The sequence below is a fragment of the Coenobita brevimanus genome, chromosome 65 (genome assembly GCF_032717465.1).
Source record: "Coenobita brevimanus isolate Jiangsu-jjx chromosome 65, ASM3271746v2, whole genome shotgun sequence".
In the NCBI taxonomy this organism is placed as follows: domain Eukaryota; kingdom Metazoa; phylum Arthropoda; class Malacostraca; order Decapoda; family Coenobitidae; genus Coenobita; species Coenobita brevimanus.
The window spans coordinates 32,419,835-32,444,381 of NC_137018.1; positions in this window are offsets into that span (position 1 = coordinate 32,419,835).

Sequence of the window (24,547 nt, forward strand, 5' to 3'; positions counted from 1 at the left end):
GTATTTAAGGTGGTTTCAGATATTTCATAACACCTCTTCGTTTGCATTTCTATAATGCGTCTCAGTATCCCCTGTAGGATACTGGTGCAACTATATCGGTATTATAACGACGTAAGTTACCCACAAGAGTATGTTCCAGTGTAATGTGCAAAATTAATTGCCACAGAAAAGGTGCTATGAAACTTCCTATGTTGCAGAGAATACAACCCTGAATTCCCTCCATCAGAGATCAACCTTCAGCTGACCTGAGTTGTCCTGAGAGCATTAGTGATAATAATAATAATAATAATAATAATAATAATAATAATAATAGTCTCACCGTACAAAAGGGGTTAATATCTTTACCATAATAAGGAAAACTAGATGAAGACAAAAACTCAACTAGGGTACCGTACATTTCCTATAACTTGTTTATAGCTACTCATTTCCGTAATCCAACTTCCAGTAATGCTCGTTCCTGGTGCTCTATATTCCAGCTTTGCGATATAGCTTGTGGAACTTAGCATTTTCTAGCTTAGTATAACTCTAACTTTTAGTGTTTGTAACATTATCTAGTTCCAGTTCTGTTTCCATTATAGTATTCGTAACGTAATCCGGTGTTCAATATAGATTTAGAGTACATGTTGCGTTTTCAAGTTCTTTATTTCGAAACTAGAACTATAATATTCTTTTTTGCTTTGTATTTTCAGTACGAATTATTTTGTAGCACTTTCTAGCGTCTTGTATTTTCAACAGTATTTTGTAACACAGTTAACATTTCCTTGTTTCTTGCGTTTTCAACTCTAGAATTAACATTCTCTTTTACTTTGAATAGCCTTATCACTATTTTTTTTTTTTTTTTTTGAAACACTGGTGCTTTGAATATGTAATTTCATACTGTACTCTGTCCACATAACTTGGCCGGAAATTACCATCCCCCCATCTTGAATGCCTAGCCGCAGCAAGAGTAACACTAGATTATGGGGCTATACCTCCCGCAGGCAGCTTGTCTCCTAAGTCCCCCCCCCCCTGCTCCTCCTCCTCACCCACCGCCCATAGAGGGGGTGAGGAGGAGCGGGCCACCACTTCAGGAAGGAGTCGAGGCTTTAGAGACAAGTTGTCTGACAGCGGGTATAGTCCCGAGGATTGCTCTAAAAATGATAATCGTCTAATTATTTTATCTTTGAACTCAATTGATAAGCAGCAAGAAACCGAAAATCTTTCATGTTAAGGCGAACCAAATATAGTCACGAAGAAAGTGTTATGGAAGGGATGTGGTGCCGTAGTATTGTCTTTAGTTCGCTACTGAGCTCCATGAGATAGCGTCAAAAGGACGAAAAAATCTGTGAAGTTAAGGTGGATGAATTATATACCAGTATTTGTCGCATTCCCTGGCTCTGTGCTTCCATTGTGCAGATTTAGCAACAGTAATATTCAGCGCTTTCTTTAGTATACCGTCTAATTGACTTCATCGTTATTACGGCATAGGATCTCTTCCTCGTTAGATTTTAGTTCATAACTTAATATCCCTCAGTGCAAAGATTGTTATGAATGGAACTACTCTCTCTCTCTCTCTCTCTCTCTCTCTCTCTGACTAAAATTCAGCATATAGGAAACATTCATTACATTCATAATTAAGTACTTCACTACCAGTGTTCTACCTTAAGAATTAGATGAGCAAGACCGTCTGTCAGCAGCGAGAATTAGACTTGGTACTCAAGGGATTACTGCATTATACGACACGCACTCTGTACGAGCCCCGCCCCACCTTCAGTAATGGTGCATAATAGACAGTAGTTATTACAAATCTTATTTATCTAGCAACACATAACCACATCATGCACACAAACAGAGTCGCATACCAAGTGGCTTACAGAGATTTCTTAACACTTCTTCCTAAGCGACTTGTTCTTGATATTACGTTTAAAGATCCTCATATGTTGTTGATGCCAACTTTGTCAGTATTAAAACAATATAACTAATAAAGAGAATTTTAACACGTAATATGCAAAACAGGTCGTAAAGAGGTGCTACTAAGCATCCTGTGCCACTTGCAATACGGCCCATTGCTATAATATATATATATATATATATATATATATATATATATATATATATATATATATATATATATATATATATATATATATATATATATATATATATACTGTCGTTGTATCAGAGGTTGAAATTTACAGACAAATTTATAGCAAACTCCCCGTCATAGATTCATTATTGTAGGAAGAGTTAGAAATCTGGGAAGATTCTGCAGTCCATTCCTTGTCCTTCCTGTAAATAAAAAATCATAGTTACGACAGGGAGTAAATCGTAAGTTTGTAAATTTTAACCCGACATGTAACGCACATACATAGATTTTAAATAAATCTTCCAGATAGGGAGCCTAGAGATATTATTGGAGCCGAACTGGCTTGGTGGATGCAGCTGTGTTATGTACAGTATATAGTGAGTTATTACATTCTAGTTGATGCAAGTCCGCATAAGTATAGGCTACCAAGTAATACATTATAGAGTGCTAATAAACGTGTAATGTCGTAAAAATATCGATATACCCATTACTTGATCCGAAAAGAAGACTTTTCAAATGTGAAATAACCAGGTTGTTTTGAAATCTCGGGTAATGATTTACAAACAAATGTTGCCAGATTCCTGTCGTAGAGGTGTTTTGACGGAAAGAACAATGGAGGGAAGAATGCAGAATTTTACCTACGAGAGAAGTGTTCATGGTCGTGAGTGTAAGCCGATATTTGTATTGCTTTACTATACCCTTTTTACTCTAACATGGCCTTAAATTGCCATCTCTCCGTCTAAATCTCAAGGGAAGCAAGATGTAAAATTATATGAATGTTACTCACGAAGAAAAGCTATGGAAAGGATATAAAATCGCAGCATTTTTTTTTTTCTTTTTTCCCATGAACCACGTGAAATAAGTTATTAAAGGACGAAAATTTGGGCTGTAGGGACTGAAAACTGTAGCAAACCCCATTCTAAACCCTTTCGCTGCCATGGACACATCGGTATTTTCTTCAGGGTAAGTCTTGACCCCATTTTTGCAACTGAGAACATTTGTAATAGTTTAAAGGTTAGTAGAGATTATTTGCAGTCCACTATACTCCGTTTTTTTTTTTTTTTTTTTTTTTTTTTTTTTTGAGGCGAAGAAGCACTTGACAGGTTGATGATGATTGGCTGAATGCAACGTCCGAAAAATATTTACTAACCCAAATTTCCCCCTTAGGTATTTGTTGTCAGTTAATAATGCTAGATTATGAAGTAATGTTGCGTTCAGCCAATAAACACCAGTCTGTCAAGTGCATCTTCGCCTCAATAAAAAAAAAAAAATAAAAAAAAATAAAACGACTAGAACTCTTCTCACCTGAGCAAAATCGTTTTCTTGTAACTTAATCTGAGCGAAATAATGCGTCCACAGACGGGGAAAGTGTAATAAAAAGCTGATATTTGCAGGGACGTGAGGTAAAATAACTTAATTTGTCTACAAGTGTGTGTGTGTGTGTGTGTATATATATATATATGTATATATATATATATATATATATATATATATATATAATGTCTTGAAATCTCTGGTAAACCATAAGTTGTCAATTGTTTTTGTGATTTTTGTGGTGGGAATAACTGATAAATGTTCATATACTAAAGCATAATATAATTTTATACTGACTGTAATAGTAAATTTATGTGTATTGTTCTCTGAGTTTTTTATTTGTCCTCACCCCATCCTTAACCCGCCCCATCCCGACCACTTTTCCACCACTGACTCCCCCCCCAATCCCGACCATTTTAGGAAAAAATTTTTTTTGGCTCAAACCTTCGCTTTTGGTGAGAAACATCGAAAATTCATAGAGAAATCGCTCACCTGAGGATTAAAATACTCATTACAGGTAGGAGTGCCTCCTTACCTTACTGGGTTTTCTATCAGGCTGGCACCAAAGAAAACGAGTTCTATGGGAGGATAACTATTTCACACCACTCATAAACGGTATTTATTTATTTACTGGTAAGAATTTATATGTAGTACAAGAGTATATTGGTTTTCAAGCAGTAATATAGGCATTATAAGCATTGTTTCACTCACTAATACCTGACCTTTTTTTGCCACATTACCTGATCATCATTTCTAACTGTTTCTTCCTCTAATGCTATGTAAAGTTTGTCCTCCACATTGTCATTGATTGAGGAATCACTCTGGCCCTGAATTTCGTACCGTGGCATGACATGGCTATACTGGCCAGGTCACTGATAACAGGTGAATTGCTGAGACAATGGCATGCAGGGTGGGGGGAGGAGGTCATGCTGGGTAAGGCATTGTCCCTGCCTGGCATCTGGTTGAGGAAGGTGTCACATGTATACGTACCAAAAATGACTCGCGAAAATTGAAAATTGTGCAAATTAGGGCCCTTGCAATTTTTTCGCGTTTATGTACGTCGATGGGATTGGCAGTGACAAAACGTGTGGACGTAAAAGAACGTCAATGGGACGCCGCGGGTTAAGAGAACGAAAGTCAGGATGCCGTGGTTGCTGCTCCTACTGATAATGTCTAATCTCACCCTATCCTTATTAGAAAAAAAAAAAAAAACTCATATTAATAATGATTATGTCCCATCTTAGGCATTAGCTGCACCCAGCCCTGAAGTGTTCTAAGGGCAGTGAACTCATGATTTAGGAGCGATCCCAGGGGTCCTACCCTGGTTAAAACCTGATTCGGATGGAGGTCTACTACAGAGTAAAATTTCCTTTTCCTAAGTTAAACACAATGGCAGTGCATACCATCACTGACCCCTCAGGGACCTCCCAACTTGGGGAGGGAGGGGGTGAGTCCTACTCCTTTGAAAATCATGTCTTGGTGGCGGTCTAAGATTGTGCCCGGGATCTCTGACACCCACACCCCGTGGGGACAGTCCTCGAGGATCTCATCTAAAACCTGTCCTTATAGGTAAAAACCATGGCTGTGCATACCGACAAGTACGGGAACCCCAGGAGCAGCTCCCCCCCCCAATGGTGTGGGCTGGTTTTCCTGGGTTTTACCTCACCTAAAGCCTGAGCTAGGTCAAGGTCTACCGCTGTGCAAAATTTCGTGCTCCTAGATAAAAAAAAAACTATGGCCGTGCATAACAGCGCTGCTGGGGATCGGGATCCCCTGGAACCACCCCTCCGTGGAGTGTGGCTCACAGGATTCCCACCCAGCTTAACCCGTCACGTCCCGAGCTATTTCGCACCTCTGACACCTCCCAATCCCGAGGTATTTTTGATTTTTTTTTTTTTTTTTGGCTAAAACCTCCGCTTTTGGTGAGAAACATCGAAATTTCATAGAGAAATTGCTCACCTGAGGTTTAAAATACTCGATCCAGGTAGCAGTACCTCCTTACCTGACTGGGTTTTCTAACAGGCTGGCACCAAAGAAAACGAGTTCTATGGGAGGGTAACTATTTCACACCACTCATAAACGGTATTTATTTACTTGGTACAAATGTATATGTAGTACAAGAGTATATTGGTTTTCAAACAGTAATATAGGCATTATAAGCATTGTTTTCACTCACTAACTCATCACCATACCTGACCTTCTTTTGCCACATTACCTGATCATCATTTCTGACTGTTTCTTCCTCTAATGCTATGTAAACTTTGTCCTCCACATTGTCATCGATTGGGGAATCACTCTGGCCCTGAATATCTTTATTGGCCAGGTCACTGGTAACAGGTGAATTGCCAAGCCAATGGCATGCAGGGGGAGGAGGGGAAGGTTATGCAGTGTAAGGTATTGTCCCTGCTTGGCATCTTGTAGAGGAATAGAGGAAGGTGTCCCTTGTATACGTACAAAAAATCACTCGCGAAAATTGAAAATTGTGTAAATTAGGGACCTTGCAATTGCACGACGTACCAGTACGTCGTCGGGACTGGCAAATGCAAAATGTTGCAATGTACCCATACGTCGACGGGACACGGCGGGTTAAAACCTGGTTCTAGTGCAGTCCTACGAGCATGCAACATTTATTTTCCCAGCAAACCCCCCCCACACACACACACACCTAGCTAGACCACATCCTTCACAAAGGTACGACAACTGAGTGAGTGAATAAGGGTGTAACTTAGTCGGACAAACAGTAGGTGTACTGTATGTGGCCGCCATTGTAGGTGCGGAAAAAATAATCATGATGACGATGATCTTATATATTCTTGCCCCCCCCTCGTCTCGCCTCTTGGATATTTCCATGCTCCATGAACGAATCCAGCTACCAATATTGATGGGGAACCAAACCTGAAGTAACAGCAGAAAAAGAAGGCTTAATGCCCATCGACTACACTAATGTAGTGTCATTATGGCAGGCAGTTCTTAATTGTGTAGCTTCATTAATGGAAAGTTACAATTTTTCAATATTTTTGAATAATATATATACAGTATATATATATATATATATATATATATATATATATATATATATATATATATTTTATATATATTGTATATATAGTTCCCTATTCTAAACATAGTCTTGACTCTTACTGAGGGTATGACTAAAGTCTATTCACAACTGAATAGTAGAACTAACAGTTGACCCCTTTTTCATACTTTTAACCCGTCACGTCCCGAGGCTTTCCGCACCTCCGACATCCCCCAGTCCCGAGGTATTTTCGATTTTTTTTTTTTTGGCTAAAACCTTCGCTTTTGGTGAGAAACATCGAAAATTCATAGAGAAATCACTCACCTGAGGTTTAAAGTGCCCAATCCAGGTAGGAGTTCCTCCTTACCTGAGTGGGTTTTCTAACATGCTGGCACCAAAGAAAACGAGTTCTATGGGAGGGTAACTATTTTATCCACTCATAAACGGTACTTATTTATTTACTTGGTACGAATGTATATGTAGTATGACAGTATATTGGTTTTCAAGCAGTAATAAAGGCATTATAAGCATTGTTTCACTCACTAACTAATCACCATACCTGACCTATTTTTGCCACACTACCTGATCATTATTTCTGGCTGTTTCTTCTTCTAATGCTATGTAAACATTGTCCTCCACATTGTCATCGATTGGGGAATCACTCTGGCCCTGAATAACTTTACTAGCCAGGTCACTGGTAACAGGTCCTTTGCCAAGACAATGTCGTGAGGGGGGGAGGGGGGAGGTTATGCAGTGTAAGGCATTGTCCCTGCTTGGTATCTTGTACAGGAATAGAGGAAGGTGTCCCGTGTATACATACGAAAAATCACGTGCGAAAATTGAAAATTGTGCAAATTAGCGACCTTGCAATTGCACGACGTACTGGTACGTCGCCGGGACTGGCAAATGCAAATCGTGGTGACGTACCCATACGTCGTCGGGACGGGGCGGGTTAAACAAGTGGGTTTAACACATCACATTGTGGTACTCACGAGGTCCTCAACCCTTTCACTGTATAAATGGCTCGTTTGTTTACAATGCACGGAGTGTGGTTTCAGTAGCCTCTCTCTTGTGGAAATGGATGTGCAACCAGGCTGCATAACGAGGCACCACCAGTAATGCTTATGAGATTAAGTGCAAGTTTCGATTGAATTGGACATGCCGCCTCATTGGCCATCTCATTTGCTGTATCCTGTACATCTTAGCTACATTGTTTTGACTGGATATTAACATAATTCATGGTAAAACACTACTTATCTAATCTCCATGGGATGCAGGAAGCACAGATTAATGTCAATGGTCTGCACAATGGTCAGCACGAGACACCAGAGTTTGCTGCATCATTTTTCACCGAAACTACGACTCTCTATACTTGGCTTACATCCAAGTTCATAATTGTGCTGCCGAGTGAAGAGGGACAAGGGAGAAACAGGGTCCACCTTCTGCCTGACCTGAGAAACGAACTCGAGTTCTTCCAGTTACGAACGGAATGTGCTAACCAACCCACCACCTGTTACCCCTTTATAGAGGTGAGAGAATATCGTAGTATGTTGAAGAATATTACAGACTGTGTAACTTCAGCCCTCATCCTAGCAGTAATAACCTTTATTGCATGCTAGGCTGTGAGAAACAGCTGAACATTTCTTCACTGTCATCGCTGAAATTTAGCTTTGTGTCAGAATGATAAATTTGTTAAGAAATTCCACATTTTGACACAATGTTTACCCTGATATGATTATGTACTTGGTAGTGAGAAACTTCTCTCTAATACAAGGAGGATGATAACCAATTAACCCCTCTCAGTCAAAGGACATCTCTTTCGTTTTCGAGCTAGCGGGAGGCACTTTCATTTAGCTTTGGAGATCCTCCTCGTTACATCCGTTCTCGATGAGAGAGAGACAGACAGACAGACAGACAGGCAGACAGACAGACAGAGAGAGAGACCAAAGTTGATGGACGGATCGAGGGTCTTCCCAGGAGTTGACATATTGTTGAGAACAATAGGTGCAAGTACAAGATTATATGGCAAGGTCAACTTAAAGAGTTTTTATCCAATTTAAACCAAAGCTGAAGGAAATGTGGAGGGTAAATCAAGAACGAAGGAATTCGATATGGAGAACAATGAGTCAAAGGCCAAGATCACAAGAAAAGGTCATATGTCAAGGTCACTTAATTATTATTCAATTTGGATATAACTTGGAGGGAGGAGTAAGGATGAGAGAAGAACGAAGGGGTTCGATTTTGAGAACTCAGTCAAAGGTGAAGATCACAAGACAAGGTTAAAGATCAAGGTCACTGAAATATCCACCTGGCGGAGTGATTCCGACACCACCACCAAAGGAGGAGGACATCGAGAGGTGGCCCCCACCCCAAGAGGAGGCAATGGGGAGACATATAGATGGTCCACACCACAATGACTCATATCCCCCGTGACCGTACGTCCCTCTTCAACACAGTCGGACCCCCAGGAAGTACATCGACTGGGTTCATTACCCTCTGACAGGGAGAACACTCGCCAGAATCGAGTTGGGACTTGCCCTTTGACAGTCCCAAGTAGGCCCTCGGATGTAGTGTCCACCGGACGTGCCTTCACAAGAGGGAGAGCAGTCACCAAAGCTCACAGTCCTACTCTACCCCAGGGGAGCAGTAGCACAGTAGTATCCACCGGATCTACTTTAGGAGAAGTGTCCACTGGATCTCCTCCTTCTGCCACCCACCTTTGGGAGCAGGCGTCTCAGACCATCATTCCAACAACCTTCGCCTGCGATCCCCAAGAGGGAGGTGGGCCCATGGTAGTGTCCACCAGATCTGCCACTGGGGAAAGACCACCGGTCATCCCCCAGCTGCACTTTTCCCCCAACAGCAGGAGGGCGGCAGAGTCCACCAGACCTGCCACAAAAGCCAGAAGGCCCACCGGGCCTTCTCCTCCTACTGTCCCCAGGACGAGTGGTTCTCCAGCAGCGTCCCCTAGACCTGTCGGCCCGAGGGAGTGTCCACCGGATCTCCCTTGACCACTACCCCGGGAGAGAGCCTGGGTAGCGTCCCCTGGACCTACCAGGCGAAAGGAGTGTCCTCCGGATCTCTTTCCTCTGCCCTAGAGTGGAGATTCGGCAGGGACCATCAGGCCTGCCAGGCTGAGGGACAAACCACTGGTCGTCCCTCCTCCACTACCCTGGAGGCTTCCTACGAGGGTGCTGTCTCTTGCTTGGCCCACTCCTCCAGAGGCCAAGTGAGATGCCCCTCCTGCTCCATCTCCACTATGAAGGGTGAAGCCTGCTCCCCAACAGTGTCCCCGTCAGAGAGTACCTGGGACAGACCCTCCTCAAGACTAGGCGTCCTGCCTCTGCAGCCCAGCCCCCGATGCCCCCAGCAGCTGACGGACTCCCCCAGGGTGAGCGGCCACAGTCAGCCCCTGACGGCCTCTTCCTCCCAGCGAGACCACAGCCCCTGTACAATGAGGGGTGCCCTGCAGCTGACCCCAGGCCCGGACCAGCCCGGACCTGTCCCCAGAACTCTCACTATGGCATAGGGCAGGCACTGTGCCTCTCACCTCTTAGTCCTGTTCGGCCCCAGTCCAGAGGGCCATCACACCCCCAGGGCCCTCACCAGAAAAGGGCTGCTCACCACACCACCCTCCAGCTCAACCCCGACCCCTGATCATGCCGTACGAGACCTGTACCGGGAACGCACCCCTGACGGCCCTCCTCCAGCATCGGACCATCACCTGTGTTTACCTGTGCTGTAGCCTTGGGCGCGCCCCTAGTGCCGGCCAGCAACCCAGTCTACAATGTGAAAATACTCCCCTATGATTCCCAGTGCTACAGACCCTGTGTGAACCCCTTCCTCCCACCCCCTCGTCTAGAGTGTCGTTCCCCTGTGTGTCCTAATTCGTACTAGACCCTTGTGTAGTGTTCCCTGTTTGTGATCCCTTGTGCACTGCCCCACACCCCTGTGCAACTCTCCACCCCGTAGGTAATATCCATACCCCCTGTGCAATTTCTGTGGCCCCTACATGTTGTACCACGACCCCTGTGTCATACGAGTGGTGATATTCAGTGTCTTAGTCCCGTGGAATATCCGTCCCCTTGGTAAATATACATCTGTGTAAAAGACTCGTATGATATACCTTGAATGTAGAATATCTCAGTGCTGTGTAACATACTATATCTGGATCGTGGATCGTGTTGTTCCCCTGTGCAATATATACCCTGTCTGTGTTATATGACGTATTAGGCGTTACATTGTTTGTGATATATAGATAGGTAGTGTCGTGTGCTATACTGTGTTCATGCTATATATGTGTATAGTGCTGTGTCATATAGTGGTGTCCCATACAGAATTGTCCATGTCCTACAGTAGTGTGTAAATTTCGTTGTACTCTGTTTGTAAGGTGTGCCTCTGGTTAGCCCGTGTTTGAGCCTTATCCCTTGTGTGCATGCTCTAGCCCGGTCCAGAATAAAAGAACCCAAGGCCCGTGCCCGTATCTAGGAGTTGGGTGCAGAATACGCTGCATAACAGTCGCCAAACCTGGAGGAAGGGTTGAAGGTAAGGCAAGAGCGAATGGATTCGATTTTAGGAACAATCAGGCAAAGGTCAAGGTCACAAAATAACCTCAGATTTCGACCTATGTATAGTCTACCTGTTTTAACAAGACAACCATTACAGTTTTCACCTGGGGTCAGCTATTGGATTGTCATTAGGCCAAGGTCAACTCAAGCAATTTTGGTCCGATTCGGACTAAATTTAGTACAAGAGCTGAGGGTCATGCAAGATTTTGAGAACAATCAGTCGAAGCTGAAGGCCGTTAAGGTGAAGTCAAATATTTGGACTAAAGACTAGTTGTAGGAATGATGCACTCACCGAGTGCTCCATTGTATTAAATTCTGTGTTTAGTGACAGCAATTACCTTCCAGTTCGAAAAGTCTCTCCAAAGCTGAATAATAATGTCTGGGGAAAAAAAAAAAAAATGTCTTCATAGTGAAGAGGCAGAGGCGCTTGGATTTTGTTATGGGAGGAACTTGAATTTGGGCTGTCATTATATTTGCGATAACCTACAGCTTTGGACAACATTAGCACAAAATGATAAAAATGCATGTTCTGCTAAGCAATAAAACAACCAAAGTTACTGTTATGCTAGGTGTTTTTAGGTCAACTTCTCGTCCTAGAAACACTAGCTATTGAGCTGGGGTTCTCTTTTGAGACCGGAGCTAGAATACACTACGAGAGGAATAGGGCATAAAAACTCTGGGCAACAACCTTACACGTATATTAGCTTAAATTTTACACACAGTATACAATATGAGTACAAGTACAACACAGTACACTATTCACTCACAAAGGCACTAGGTGGACTAGAGGGCTCCGACTGGGCTGCTGAAGTCCTGGGCTCTACAGGTGTCAGCCAGGTGTAGGAGGGGTCCCGTCTGGTGTTTCTTCCTTCAGAGGCCACGGGACGATGTTCAGGGGTGACGTCGTCTTCTGTGGGCTGCTGGGAGGCGTAGAGAAAGGCCCTCCTCTCGTGGAGCCTCGAGGAGGGCTCTGGTCCTTGGGGCTCGGACCAAACGGGGAGAGCAGGTGCACTTGTCTGCACCCACCCTGGGGAGGAGGTCGCCGTCATCTGGGGCTGGGGAGGTCGTGCCCCGGGGTTGCAGGGGCACCTCTGGGAGTCCAGCGGCTGTGGTCTCCCTCCTGTTGGGCTGCTGTCAGGGGCAGTCTGTGGCTTTGCCTCCAGCTGGAGTCCACCAGCTGGTCGTCTTCCCCGGGCGCTGGCTGGACTGCACACACTCCTGGGGTCACCATGGGGCCTCGCCAAACCTCCTCCAGCCAGGGAAGTTCCTCCTGGGGGCTGCCTCTGTGGGAATAAATGGAAGGGTGTCCTGCTTGGCTACCTGAGGGTTGAGCCGAGTAAGGGTCATCCTCCACAGGGGAAGTCACAGGGGATGAGAGACGTTTGGTGGGGTGTCTCTCCCTGGTGCGGCTGATGGCCGTCGCCGAGGTCCTGTGGGCAACAGGAGAAGGACGGCTGATGGCCGTCCCTTTCCTGTCGGTGCGGCTGAATTAGGCCGTCACTGGGGCCCAACTTCCTGACAGGACTGTGGGCAAGGTGAGGCTGAAGGCCGCCACCGGTGTTCTGTGAGGGAAGTGGATGGCAGTCAAGGTGCAGCTGATGGCCATCACCTGCCTGCTGGTGCAGCTGAAGGCCATCACCGGAGTCCAGCTCCCGGAGGCAGCTGCAGAAGAGGAGGTAGTACCGTCTATCCCTCGAGTGTGGCTGAAGGCCATTACCAGTTTCTTCAGGGGAGGGGGGTTTTGCAGTGGTTGAGCGGCTGATGGCCGTCTCTGGGTTTGTGCGGCCGAAGGCCGTCACTGGTTTTGTGCGGCTGAAGGCCGTCACTGGTTTTGTGTGGCTGATGGCCGTCACTTGCGTGCTGCTTGGGAATGAAGAATCAGCCCCACCCCAAACCTGGCGAGGGCTTGTCCGGCTGGAAGGTAATGCGCCCGGACTGCAACGTCCTTGCTGGGTCTGTTCCGGGGAATAAGGGGGCAAGGTAGTCGGGGACATAGGCCCGTACTGCCTGGGCAACGCGCGCGCCCTCAGAGCCCCTCCGTTGTCTCCTCCTGGCGTGGGGGGGGGTGTCGTCATGCCTCGGCGGTGTTCTGCTGCTACGGCGGGTATTTCAGTTACAATTTTGAATAGATTAAATATAAATAGCAACATAAACAAATGACTAGCCTACATGTCTACCTTTATTGGTTCATGGTAAAATAATTATGATCTCTTCCACTCCGCCTGCGCACATATAAGTAAGTGATTACTGCACTTCTAACAAGTTCAGTGTAGAGGCGTCATAGTAACATTACATGAGAAAACTTTACATTGCAATGAATATTTATTTACAGTCATAAACTAATGCATAACTTAAATAAATTTAACAGACTTGAAAATGTCAAAATTATGCAAAAGGATTGTGAACCATTGTCCTATAATACAGTCAGGATTTTGTTTCGATATTTCAGGTCGCACAGTACATACCATATCCGTTAATCTGGTCCAATAATAGATGTTAATCAACAGAGGCCGATACCAAGAATATCATCCCATAGGTACGTATTCTTTTGTGACAGCTGTGGAAAGTGGAAGTGGTGTGGTGACATTGTGGAAGTTGGAATTTTTGGGAGATACTCAGCCGGCTACAGATCAGTCAGACTCACAGTGAGCGATCGAAGAAGAGAATGTTTCTCCCACTTCTGCAAAGTAACCAGCTTTGACAACCGCTTCTTCTGAGGGAACGCTAGAGGCCTCAACCCAAAGTGCTAATTAGTTAAGGTGGGTGATGAGGTCAAGGATATATTTGTTGATGATCAAGTTATTTCCTTAAGAGAGTAGTAAACTTTTTTTTTTCTTTTTTATAGCTGTGTCCTTTTGCATAAAATTTTTGGTAAACTTTTTATTGGTTTGATGGTTTCTCAATGGTTTTTGGACCTGTAGTCATTTCTCTCATTAGGACGGGCTCTCAAATGGTGTTCACGTCTCTCGTTTTTGCCCTGTGTGGGTTGATTCGGTGTTGCATGTTGTCTGAAACCAGTTTTTAAATATTAAACCAACCTTATCTGTCCCTGCATAAAATTAGTAGCAAACGAAGGGGATAAGATTGTTGGTCAGGGATGGGGGCCATTTGTTGTTGAATATATCAAAGTAGTGCCAGAAAATGATTCCTTTGGCTTGGTTAGATGAGGTTAGTTTATTATTAACAAACACATTTCCAGCAACCAGCAATATTAAATCAACCCACACAGGAAAAAAAAAAAAAAAAAGCTGGAAAAAAAAAAAAAATAGAAGAGCCTGTAAAGTAACTGTTGGTTTTTTATGTTGATATTTTCCATGTCGGAAATAAGTATTCATTATAATGTGCCACTATCTTTCCTTATGATTATTTTTTGGCCAGATAGAGAAAAATCACAACAATAATCAATATCTGTGTAAGAATATAACAGAGCAACAGAAACCAAAAGAAGCCCTGGATTCATGTCCACAGTTTTTAACCTAAGCAAATTCATCCCTGTGGTGGCTGAGTGGTTAGCATCATTGACTGCAAAGCTACTGGCCCGTTAGTCACAGGGTTCAAATCCTGGTGCAGGCAGCTGGGGTCACTTGACTCAGGTGTCCATCCATCCTTTGTGAGTTGGTAGGTAAAATGAGTACAGTACCAAGGGAAAGGGTAACATCTAGGGGAGGTAGCTGTGGTGACCTGGATGATACAGTGGCCTTGTATCCAAGGTTATTGGGTGAATAACCCACTACAGGCTCAAAGGCCCATATTATGGAGATGAGTACTGCGGCTAAGAGCCTCATGGCATATGCTCGCACCTTTACTTTAACCTGTCACGTCCCGAGTTATTTCGAACCTCCGACACCCCCCAGTCCCGAGGTATTTTCGATTTTTTTTTTTTTTTTTTTTTAACCAAAACCTCCGCTTTTGGTGAGAAACATCAAAATTTCATAGAGAAATTGCTCACCTGAGGTTTAAAATACTTGATCCAGGTAGCAGTACCTCCTTACCTGACTGGATTTTCTAACAGGCTGGCACCAAAGAAAAGGAATTCTGTGGGAGGGTAACTATTTCACACCACTCATAAACGGTATTTATTTATTTACTTGGTATGAATTTATATGTAGAACGAGAGTATATTGGTTTTCAAACAGTAACATAGGCATTATAAGCATTGTTTCACTCACTAACTCATCACCATACCTGACCTTCTTTTGCCACATTACCTGATCATCATTTCTGACTGTTTCTTCCTCTAATGCTATGTAAACTTTGTCCTCCACATTGTCATCGATTGGGGAATCACTCTGGCCCTGAATATCTTTATTGGCCAAGTCACTGGGAATAGGTGAATTGCCGAGACAATGGCATGCGGGGTGGGGGGGAGGTTATGCGGTGTAAGGCATTGTCCTTGCTTGGGATCTTGTAGAGGAATAGAGGAAGGTGTCCCGTGTATACATACAAAAAATCACTCGCGAAAATTGAAAATTGTGAAAATTAGGGACCTTGCAATTGCACGACGTACCAGTATGTCATCGGGACTGGCAAATGCAAAATGTTGCAACGTACCCATACGTCGACGGGTACGGGCCGGGTTAAATCCAGCCTATTGAAACCAACCCTACTGGAATGGTGGTAGGTGGTGGTGACCATCATCTACTTACTTGATGCAATGTTGCTTACTTCGTCCATCATCATTGTCATCCTTTTTCAGTCCACTCTCTGCTCTCCATATTTCTCCCATCCTTCCTGTCACATTTTGTTAGCAGTACAATAATCTTCTTTCCACTTCAGGTGGCACTGCATTGAGTGAGAAGATTAATGGTTTTCTGTAATCCAAGAAACTGTTTACTGCACTGGTTGGTAATCATATAACCAAGTAACAGGGTGATGTGAAGCCTACAGTCAGCCCCTACTGTTTGCGGGGGTTACATACTGGACCCCCCCACGAATAAGTGGAACCTGCGAATAATCTGCATCTTCTGCAGAAATCACATTTTTAACTATTCCCATTACTTACTCACTATGAGACTTGTAAATGCATTTTATGGTGCATTAATACTTCCTAAAAAGACACTACAGGCTTATACACAAGCCTTTCTGGGTACAGTGTACTGTACTCAGCATGCAATGATGATAATGAGAGTTTGCCATGTGCTGAACAGCACATAGCTAGATGGAGTAGGTGTACAGTTGAACTGTATAGGACAGTAGTTCTCATGGAAAACATGTAAAAACATCACTAATGTACCACTAGGAACAGCTGATGCTGTGGGAAAAGTAGGAAATATCTTCCTGCAAATTTTTCAGTTTCCCAGAAAAATCTACAAATATGTGAACCCATGAATAGCAGGGGTTGATTGTACAATGGTGCCTTTGTTAACTGAGTGGAAAGATGCAGTTGTGGCATCCATCTGGGATTCAAACCTCCCCATGCCTTGCTGTGGTGAGACATTGTCCACCTCTAGGGAACATTGGTTCACTGCATGGGGCAGCCCTGTGGGGGCAGGTCTGATGAGCCTTCTTGGCTAGGCAGACAGGGGTTACTCAACACTGACAAGAGCAACAACCATATTGTACTCTACCCCACCCTTGATTTGTATCAAAAGCCAGTAAACTAAGCAAACTTAACCCAGTCTAAGATACTTTTACCTAATCCAAACTAATAATCTAACCAAACTTATGCTCATCTTATGTCAAGCAACTGAACCAAACCTAAGTTGTAATTTTTTATTTTCAGTTTGTACTTAATGATGATAAATCTGTGTTTTTTCCTCCCTTGAATTCGATGTGATTTGTACAGTTTTAATCCTCACCTCCATTTGAACCTAGTTTGAAATAGTTTTTGGGTTGGTGGAAAATGAGTAATTTTCAATTAATGAATTAGAAAATGTACAAGTCACGGAACTGTGGTAAAATGTGGATTTCAGACTTTCTTTTTTAAATGGTAAAAATATTCAGAAATGAGTGAAAGAAGGCATTAGGATGATCAGGCACTAACCTACCTGTACCACATAAAGTCTAACATAGATGTGAGCATTTCAAGCCTAACCAAAACCAATTCCAAATTTCCAACCCTGCGTAAGTCATTAGCCCCCACAGTCAGAGCTACCAACTTCCTAATCAACATTTCAAGACAGAACTTCTTGGGAACACAAAGAGCCATTGCTCACCTCATAATTTTCAAAACATTCCTGAAAAATATGAGCACAAAGTGTTACAGGGAAATGCATTGGCAAAACTGAATTTGGTTTAAAAATGGGACTTTGCCAGACACCATCTCAGCTGGTGATTGTCTGCAGTAAATCATGTGACAACACCCTTTCCACTGGTTGGGTAGATGTTAAAAATGTTTACTTCATGCATTATTCACATGTGCTAAATCTCTGTTATTGTTGATTACTGACAGAATTGTTCAAAATCTTGACACTTTCCTCAGTACTGAAAATATCACAAACTTTCTTGGCACTTGAAATGGTTAAAGATGCACATACTGGACACTTTACCCTCGTATTGATGGAGGGAGATTGATTGGTTTATGAATGTCCCTGTGGTATGAGAATACAAGCACACATCTCAGAATGATGGAGGGAGATTGGTAATGGTTCAAGCATGTCCTCATGTTATGAGATTATAAGTGAGGTGAGTTATGAATGCATGTAGTGAGTTTTGGAGCTGGAGATGCTAAGGTGGGCAGTAAGCAAACCAATGAAACTTTGACTGTCAGCTGACCAACTTACTAATTAGTGATAATATTGATGCTTTATCATTATGCTTCATTTTTTCTTACCACTACAAAAACAAAAATACCTATTAAAATTCCTTTGCAACCCTCAGATTGATTTGGCAGTTTTTAAAGATTTATGGTACCAGGATAAATTGGGTGTGAATAGAATATGACAGTGAAAAAGCTATATCTGAGTAAGTTTGAAGGTTAGAGGTGGCCTGGTAGGCCATGAAAATGGTGGATAGATGTGGAAAATGAGTGTGTTGAGAGGTATGGAAGCTTTAGAGACTAGAGAATGGACAAGAGATGAAGCTGGGTGGATAAAATTTTGTGCGGAGGAGTGTAGGACCAAGGTTTGGCACCTCTTATTAACTCGAAAGTTGGTGAATTGATTGTCGGGTAGATGAACATGAAGCTACATGCAAATTAAGGTTTAGCATATCAAGTGCAGCCAGGATTCCAGGAGCTTGAATGGTGAATGAATGGGAATGCAGTTCATTCAGTTGGGCAAACATTGGTTTGTATATCATTCTGTCAAGCTCTTTCTGCTTGTTTGGACCCCCCACCCTTCCCATGGGGTGGGAAAGTACATCTGGATGATGATGAATACAGTTCTGTACCAGTTTTATGGGAAAAGTTCAAGTGTTTTGGAATACATCACCAACTTAATAACTGCCTGTACTGTGTTCTCCATACTTTGTCTGTGAGGTCCTAACGAGGAGAGAGAATGAGAAAGAGGCATGGCCTGCTGTGGCATACCAGAGGTCTACAAAGTGGAAAATTGTATATGCAGGTTTTGTAGGCATAATATGTTATAACACAATACTATATGTAACTTCAGGATGTAGCTGTATAGCTATAGGTAACAATATGTAAAACAGGTAGTTATGTCTGAGTTCTCCGGGAAGAGACAATTAAACATCTCTGTACCAAAGACTAATCAAGAATGCCAAACACCCCTGATCGTGTGCCAGAAATGTGACAGACACACACATGCACAGACGTATGCACATGTACGCCCACACACTTTAGCTGGAAGCTAGAGGGGGATATAAGTCCTATATCATGTGTAGGAAAGTCAGTCAGACAGAGTAAGAGTAGGACAGGAGAGAACAAGAGTTAGACAAGGAGAGAGCGATAGGGAGTAGGCTAGTGAGAGTAAAGTAGGAGGACAGCAGCTAGCATAAACTGCTACTAACCATAGGCTACACGGGTCACGCCAAGCTCTTAACTTTTATTCAAGTAACTGTCTCGCAATAAACTCCACCGACCCAAATCTGCCTGTTTCATCATCCCACTTAAAATACGAAGAGATTAATGGAACAGAGAAGGCCTACACTGATATCTCCTACATACCTCACCATTAATCTCTCCAGGTGTCTCTCCCATCAGCGAAACAACAAGATAACCATCTCTGTAGAATTACACCCCTTGGCTACGTCTACTTACAGTTTTCATTTACTGTACTCGTCTTTTTAGCTGTATTTTTGTTAGAACAGTGCACCTAGGGTGAAGTAGTTGTGGGGTCCATTCAAGAGCCAAGCCTTCTCATACTGTATTTCTCTGCACCTCACCATGGGAAGGTCCCTGGTCTGACCCTAGTGAGATGTTGTCAACCACAGGAGGGAGCTGTATCCCTACACGATGCAACTTCTGTACCATATTGCACTAGGTGGTAGGTGATAGCGACCATCATGCACTCACTTGATTTAGTGCTGCCTACTTCTTCTTCAGCTTTATCATTCGTTTTCTGTGTCTTCTCTCCTCTCTTCCTATTTCTTCCATCATTTCTGTCACTTTTTAAAACCTTTCTTTCCACTTCTCATGGCTTTACAGTGAGTGATGAGCCTAATGATTTCCTGTAATCCAGGAAACCATTTACAATGCTGGGTGGTAACCCTATATCTGGATAACAGGGTGACGTGAAGCCTACTCTGATGCCCGTGTAAACTGGGTGGGGAGATGCAGGTGTGTCATTCATCTGGGAACCAATCCTCCACACTCTTCCCTTTGCCTTTCTGTGGTGAGGTGCGTCTACAGGGAGGGAACATTGGTTCACTGCATAGGACAGCCCTGCAGGAGCAGTTGTTTGCCTGGAGTTGATGGGTTTTCTTAGCCTGACAGGCTGGAGTTACTTTGTTGATGCTTAACATTCTGCAGTCCACAATGCAGATTCCCCAAAGTTTCCCACATCCTGCAGTCTACATCTGACACCACCACACTTCTTGTATATTAATCTGTTACAGTACAAACTGTACACCAGTTGAAGTCCTCCCAGCTCTCCTTTTACACTCAGCACCAGGCCATGCACCTTGCCCAACAACGTACTCACTGTAGCCTTTGTTTTACCAGTGCATTATTAAATTTTAGTTCCTTTGCAAATGAATGTGTCTGTATGTTGATGAGTAAATTGGGAGTGTGTCGTCCTGTCCTGTCTCAACTACCTCTCTTTCTTTGGAGGAAGCAGCCTAGGTATATAGATAGTTCCTTTGCTTCCATCCAACTCTTCTACAGCTTGAACTTATTTGTGGTCTGTACATATTCAGCAGTCAGTGCTGAATCTTCAGCATATAATAGCTTCCAAGATAGCCCACTTCTAAACTCAAGACAATGATTCAAATGGCAAGATGGACAGCAGTGGATTCATCACAGAATTTTGATGCACCTCAGCATTGACTGAGAATTCCTTGCTTGACTGTCCACTCACATTCATTGAATTAGTTGTCACATCATAGTTTTGTCACCAACCTGAAAACTTCCATTCATCAACATACAGATTACCTATAGCCCATTTCTGTGACCCTTGGGACTTAATTAGACACCTTTGCAAATTCAAATTTTCTGAACACAGCTTTTTGTTCTTTCTGATGTATTCTCCTTGCAGCTGTTGGACTGTGAGTGTTACATTAGTTGCACCTCTTCCTGGCATAAATCTAAACCGCATTTCATTTATACTGACTTTCTCTTTTATCATGGCCTCAGTCACCCTGTCCATAAACTACATTGACTGAACTAACAGCTTGAACCCTCGGCAATTGCACATTCACTGCCCTTCAGGAGGATCATCCTTGGGTTGTATTTCTTCACCTCAAAGGCTCCAGTTGCCCATTTTTTGGCTAAGACTCAAACATCACCAATACTGTACCAGAGTCCTCACCACATCTGAAAAACTTGTAATTTTGCTTTTTCCCACTGTCATCCTTAGACTTCCTCTCTTCCATCAAATTTCCTGTTGACAGCAAACAACCTCTCACCTTGCCTCCAGTACCTCTGCTACCTCACCTGCTTCTCCCTATTATGGTACTGTAGCAACAGTGAAGAGATGTAGCCCTCCTGGGCCAGTGTCCCAAAATTCTGGTTGGCCAAGTTTGTGTTTTAGACTTTATATTATCCCTAGGTATGTGTTTAATCTTTGGGTTCTGACCATTTGGCTCAGTTGTTCTGGCAGGATGGAGTATGTAGGGTCACACACCACTCAGTCTTATGTGTACAACTCAGCATAGCTGTTCCCTTCACCCCCCTTGCTGGGTACAGGAACCAGGTCTAAGCATGACTTGACAGTATAGCTGACATGATAGCCTTGCTAGGTGCTACACCCGGGTTTTTGGCCATTTATGCTAACTGGTAGGAAATGGTCAACCTCATGCGCTGTACCCAACGGTGGGAGATGGGAAACCAGGCAGTCAGCCACTAAGGCCAGTCTGTGAAAGAGGGATCCCTCTCCCTCATTTCACCAGGTGCTGCAACCAGACGTAATTGAGGTGGCAGTTACAGGGCTGTGTGTTCTTATTGACACCCTGGGCAATAACGTAAACCACCTGGCTTAGTAAATACACCCAATCCTCGTAAATTGCATGTTCATAAATCATGCATTCGTAAATCATGGCTAGGTGGCCATCAGACTGCCGGCAACCTCAGATCACTGTTAAGTCACGAAAATCACGGACCTAGGCACCCAAGTGGGCCTTTTCCGAGGAGAACCGTAAACTGCGGCATTCAAACTGAAAATTGCAACCCAACGACCAATCACCGCGCATCACTGGTGGCATATGTGCTTACTAATGCTGCCATGTTGTTGTTGTTCTTGTCCCGCCAGTCCACACACTACAGACCGTCGCCGTGGAGTACGAGAGTTACCTGCCTTTTTTGTGCAACTTCCCCCCGCCTCCTACCTGCCATGGCCCCTCTCGACCCCCTGATGAAGCACTCTAAGCAGTATGGCATCAAGAAGCTGCCGCAGTTGTTGTGCAGTCAACGTTTGGAGCTCATTCGTCGCGTTGAGAGGAGAGAGAAGTTTTCAAAGCAGGCAAAATAGTTTGGGAAGAACAAGTGCTGCAAGGTTCTAAGGTTTTCCCAACACCACCCCACTCCATTTACTTAAGCAATTTCATCATAGGATTAAGGTGAGATCCTTTAACATGGCTTATTTCTATTTAATACATGCACTGAATATTCCTAAATTTGTATGTTTGTGTTTGATGGTGCCTAGATAGGTGTAGGTAGGGTGCTGTGGGGGCGGGTTGGCCAAAGTCCAGACGCAAATGAATTTTTCACATAAGAGTTATTATTCATAAATCACGGAATTCGTAAATCACGGCAGTGGTCCAGACCCAAATTGCTGCGAATTACGTGGATTGAGTGTAGTTTTGGGGGCTACAAGAAACCAGTAGGTTTGTAACTCGGGTGTTGAGTTGCCAGAGCACCCCACCTGTCAAAAAGAGAAAGAGAGAGAGAGAATTAAATAATCTGAAAAGAGAAAGAGAGAGAGAGAATTAAATAATCTGAAAAGAGAAAGAGAGAGAGAGAATTAAATACTCTGGAGGCAGTCAGTCATTCCCTACTTGGGGGTTTCCAGGAGCGAAGCATCAGAAATGATGATGATAATGATGATGATGATGTTGTAACATAACCTTTCATCACTTGTGCAGTATATTATTAACATAATGTTTCCTAGGAAGACCCTTATTGTTATGTGAAGAATTCCAGTGTGTATACTATAGTGTGTAAATAACGTCAGTACTGTATATACGGTATATCCATGCATCATGTAAAAGTTATTACTGTAAACATGTACAGTTTCTATTGCACAGTAATTAGAAAAGTGCAGAATCAAGGTTTAATTTTGATAATTTTCACATACTCACTCCCTCCCCTCCCTTTTTGATAATGGAATATGGATCTCTGTGTATGAGAGCTCTCAATGTGTGATACCCTAGGTTAACACTTTACCTATGCATTCAGAGGTCCTGCCGTATGTATGTATTTATGAAAGATTTTAGTTTAAGCAGCATTGTGATGAAAATTAAGTAATATTTTGTCACACCTTTCCATCTTCCAGACCTATATTTTGAAATATGGATAGTTTATGTGATATTGTAGCTGTAGTGTACTGGTAATTCATATAATCACTGGGGATAGTGAGAGAAACTCTTATCCATATGGCTGTTCCATTCATGTTATGCAAAGCTGATAAAAGGACATTAGGGATGTGGCTACCCCACTTCCAAGTGTAAAGGCTGAATGAAACTTCCTAGCTAAATTTATCACTGTACCAACCAGGATTCAGTCTTGGGCCCAGCACAACATGAACACTTGACATATACCACTGAGCTAAGAGATCTCCACATGCATACCAGGCTATGTGAGCTTTCATACATCCAATTACATTGCTCTTTTTTTCCCCTAGTATTAATTTATGTTTCACACACACACACACACACACACACACACACACACACACACACACACACACACACACACACACACACACACAAAGAACAGCAGCCAAGATGTTCCCCAGTCTGACAGACCTGTCATATAGAGAGAGGCTGGAAAAACTGGATTTGCCTTCGTTAGAGGAAAGGAGAAAGAGGGGAGACATGATTGCGGTGTTCAGGACCATGGTGGGAGTAGATAAAATTGACAAAGAAGATCTGTTTGTATGGGATAAGAGAGCAACAAGAGGACATGGAATGAAATTGAAAAAGTCAAGCTGCTTGAAGGATATCAAGAAATATAGCTTTCCTTAGAGAAGTATAGACTTATGGAATCGCCTGGACAAAGGGATCGTCCAGTCTTAAAACTTAAACGAGTTTAAAGCTAAATTCGACTTGTTGAGAAACAGCGACGGAAACCCACGAGCATAGTACATTCCGTGTATATCACAATTAGGTATATTAGGTAAATACTTAAATATTTGGAATGACTTAGACAAAGAGGTGGCGCATGAGAAAAACATTCATGTGTGTAAAGGTAGACTTGATAAATGTGGATATGGAGACAGGACAACACGAGCATTGCTCAGTTCCTGTATACTACAAATAGGTAAATACAAATAGGTAAATACACACACACACACACACACACACACACACACACACACACACACACACACACACACACACACACACACACACACCATTTGCTGGCTCAGTGGTAACGTTCTCATCTGCCATCTGGTAGATGGGAGTTCACGCCTCACTCAGGCTATGAAAAGTTTCTCTGATGAAGAGGGTGGTTACTGTCCCCCTAGAGCAAGTGGATGGGTGTGTGCGTGTGTGAAAGGTCTCAGCCTTACCCTTAGATCGGACTTTATGAGCTCTCAGCTCTCTTCCAGGAAGGTAAAAGCTGACAACCATCACACGATTCTCCTGACCAACAAGGGAATTTCACACACACACACACACACACACACACACACACACACACACACACACACACAAATTAGTACACGCAGTGACGAACAAGAAAGAGAAGTTACCGAATTAAAGGTTAGCAATGAATCAGCCTCTAATGAAATAAATCAGCTTAAGAGAGAGAATAAGAGGTTAGAAGAAGAAAGGGACAGGATGAAAAACAAACTAGATGAGTAT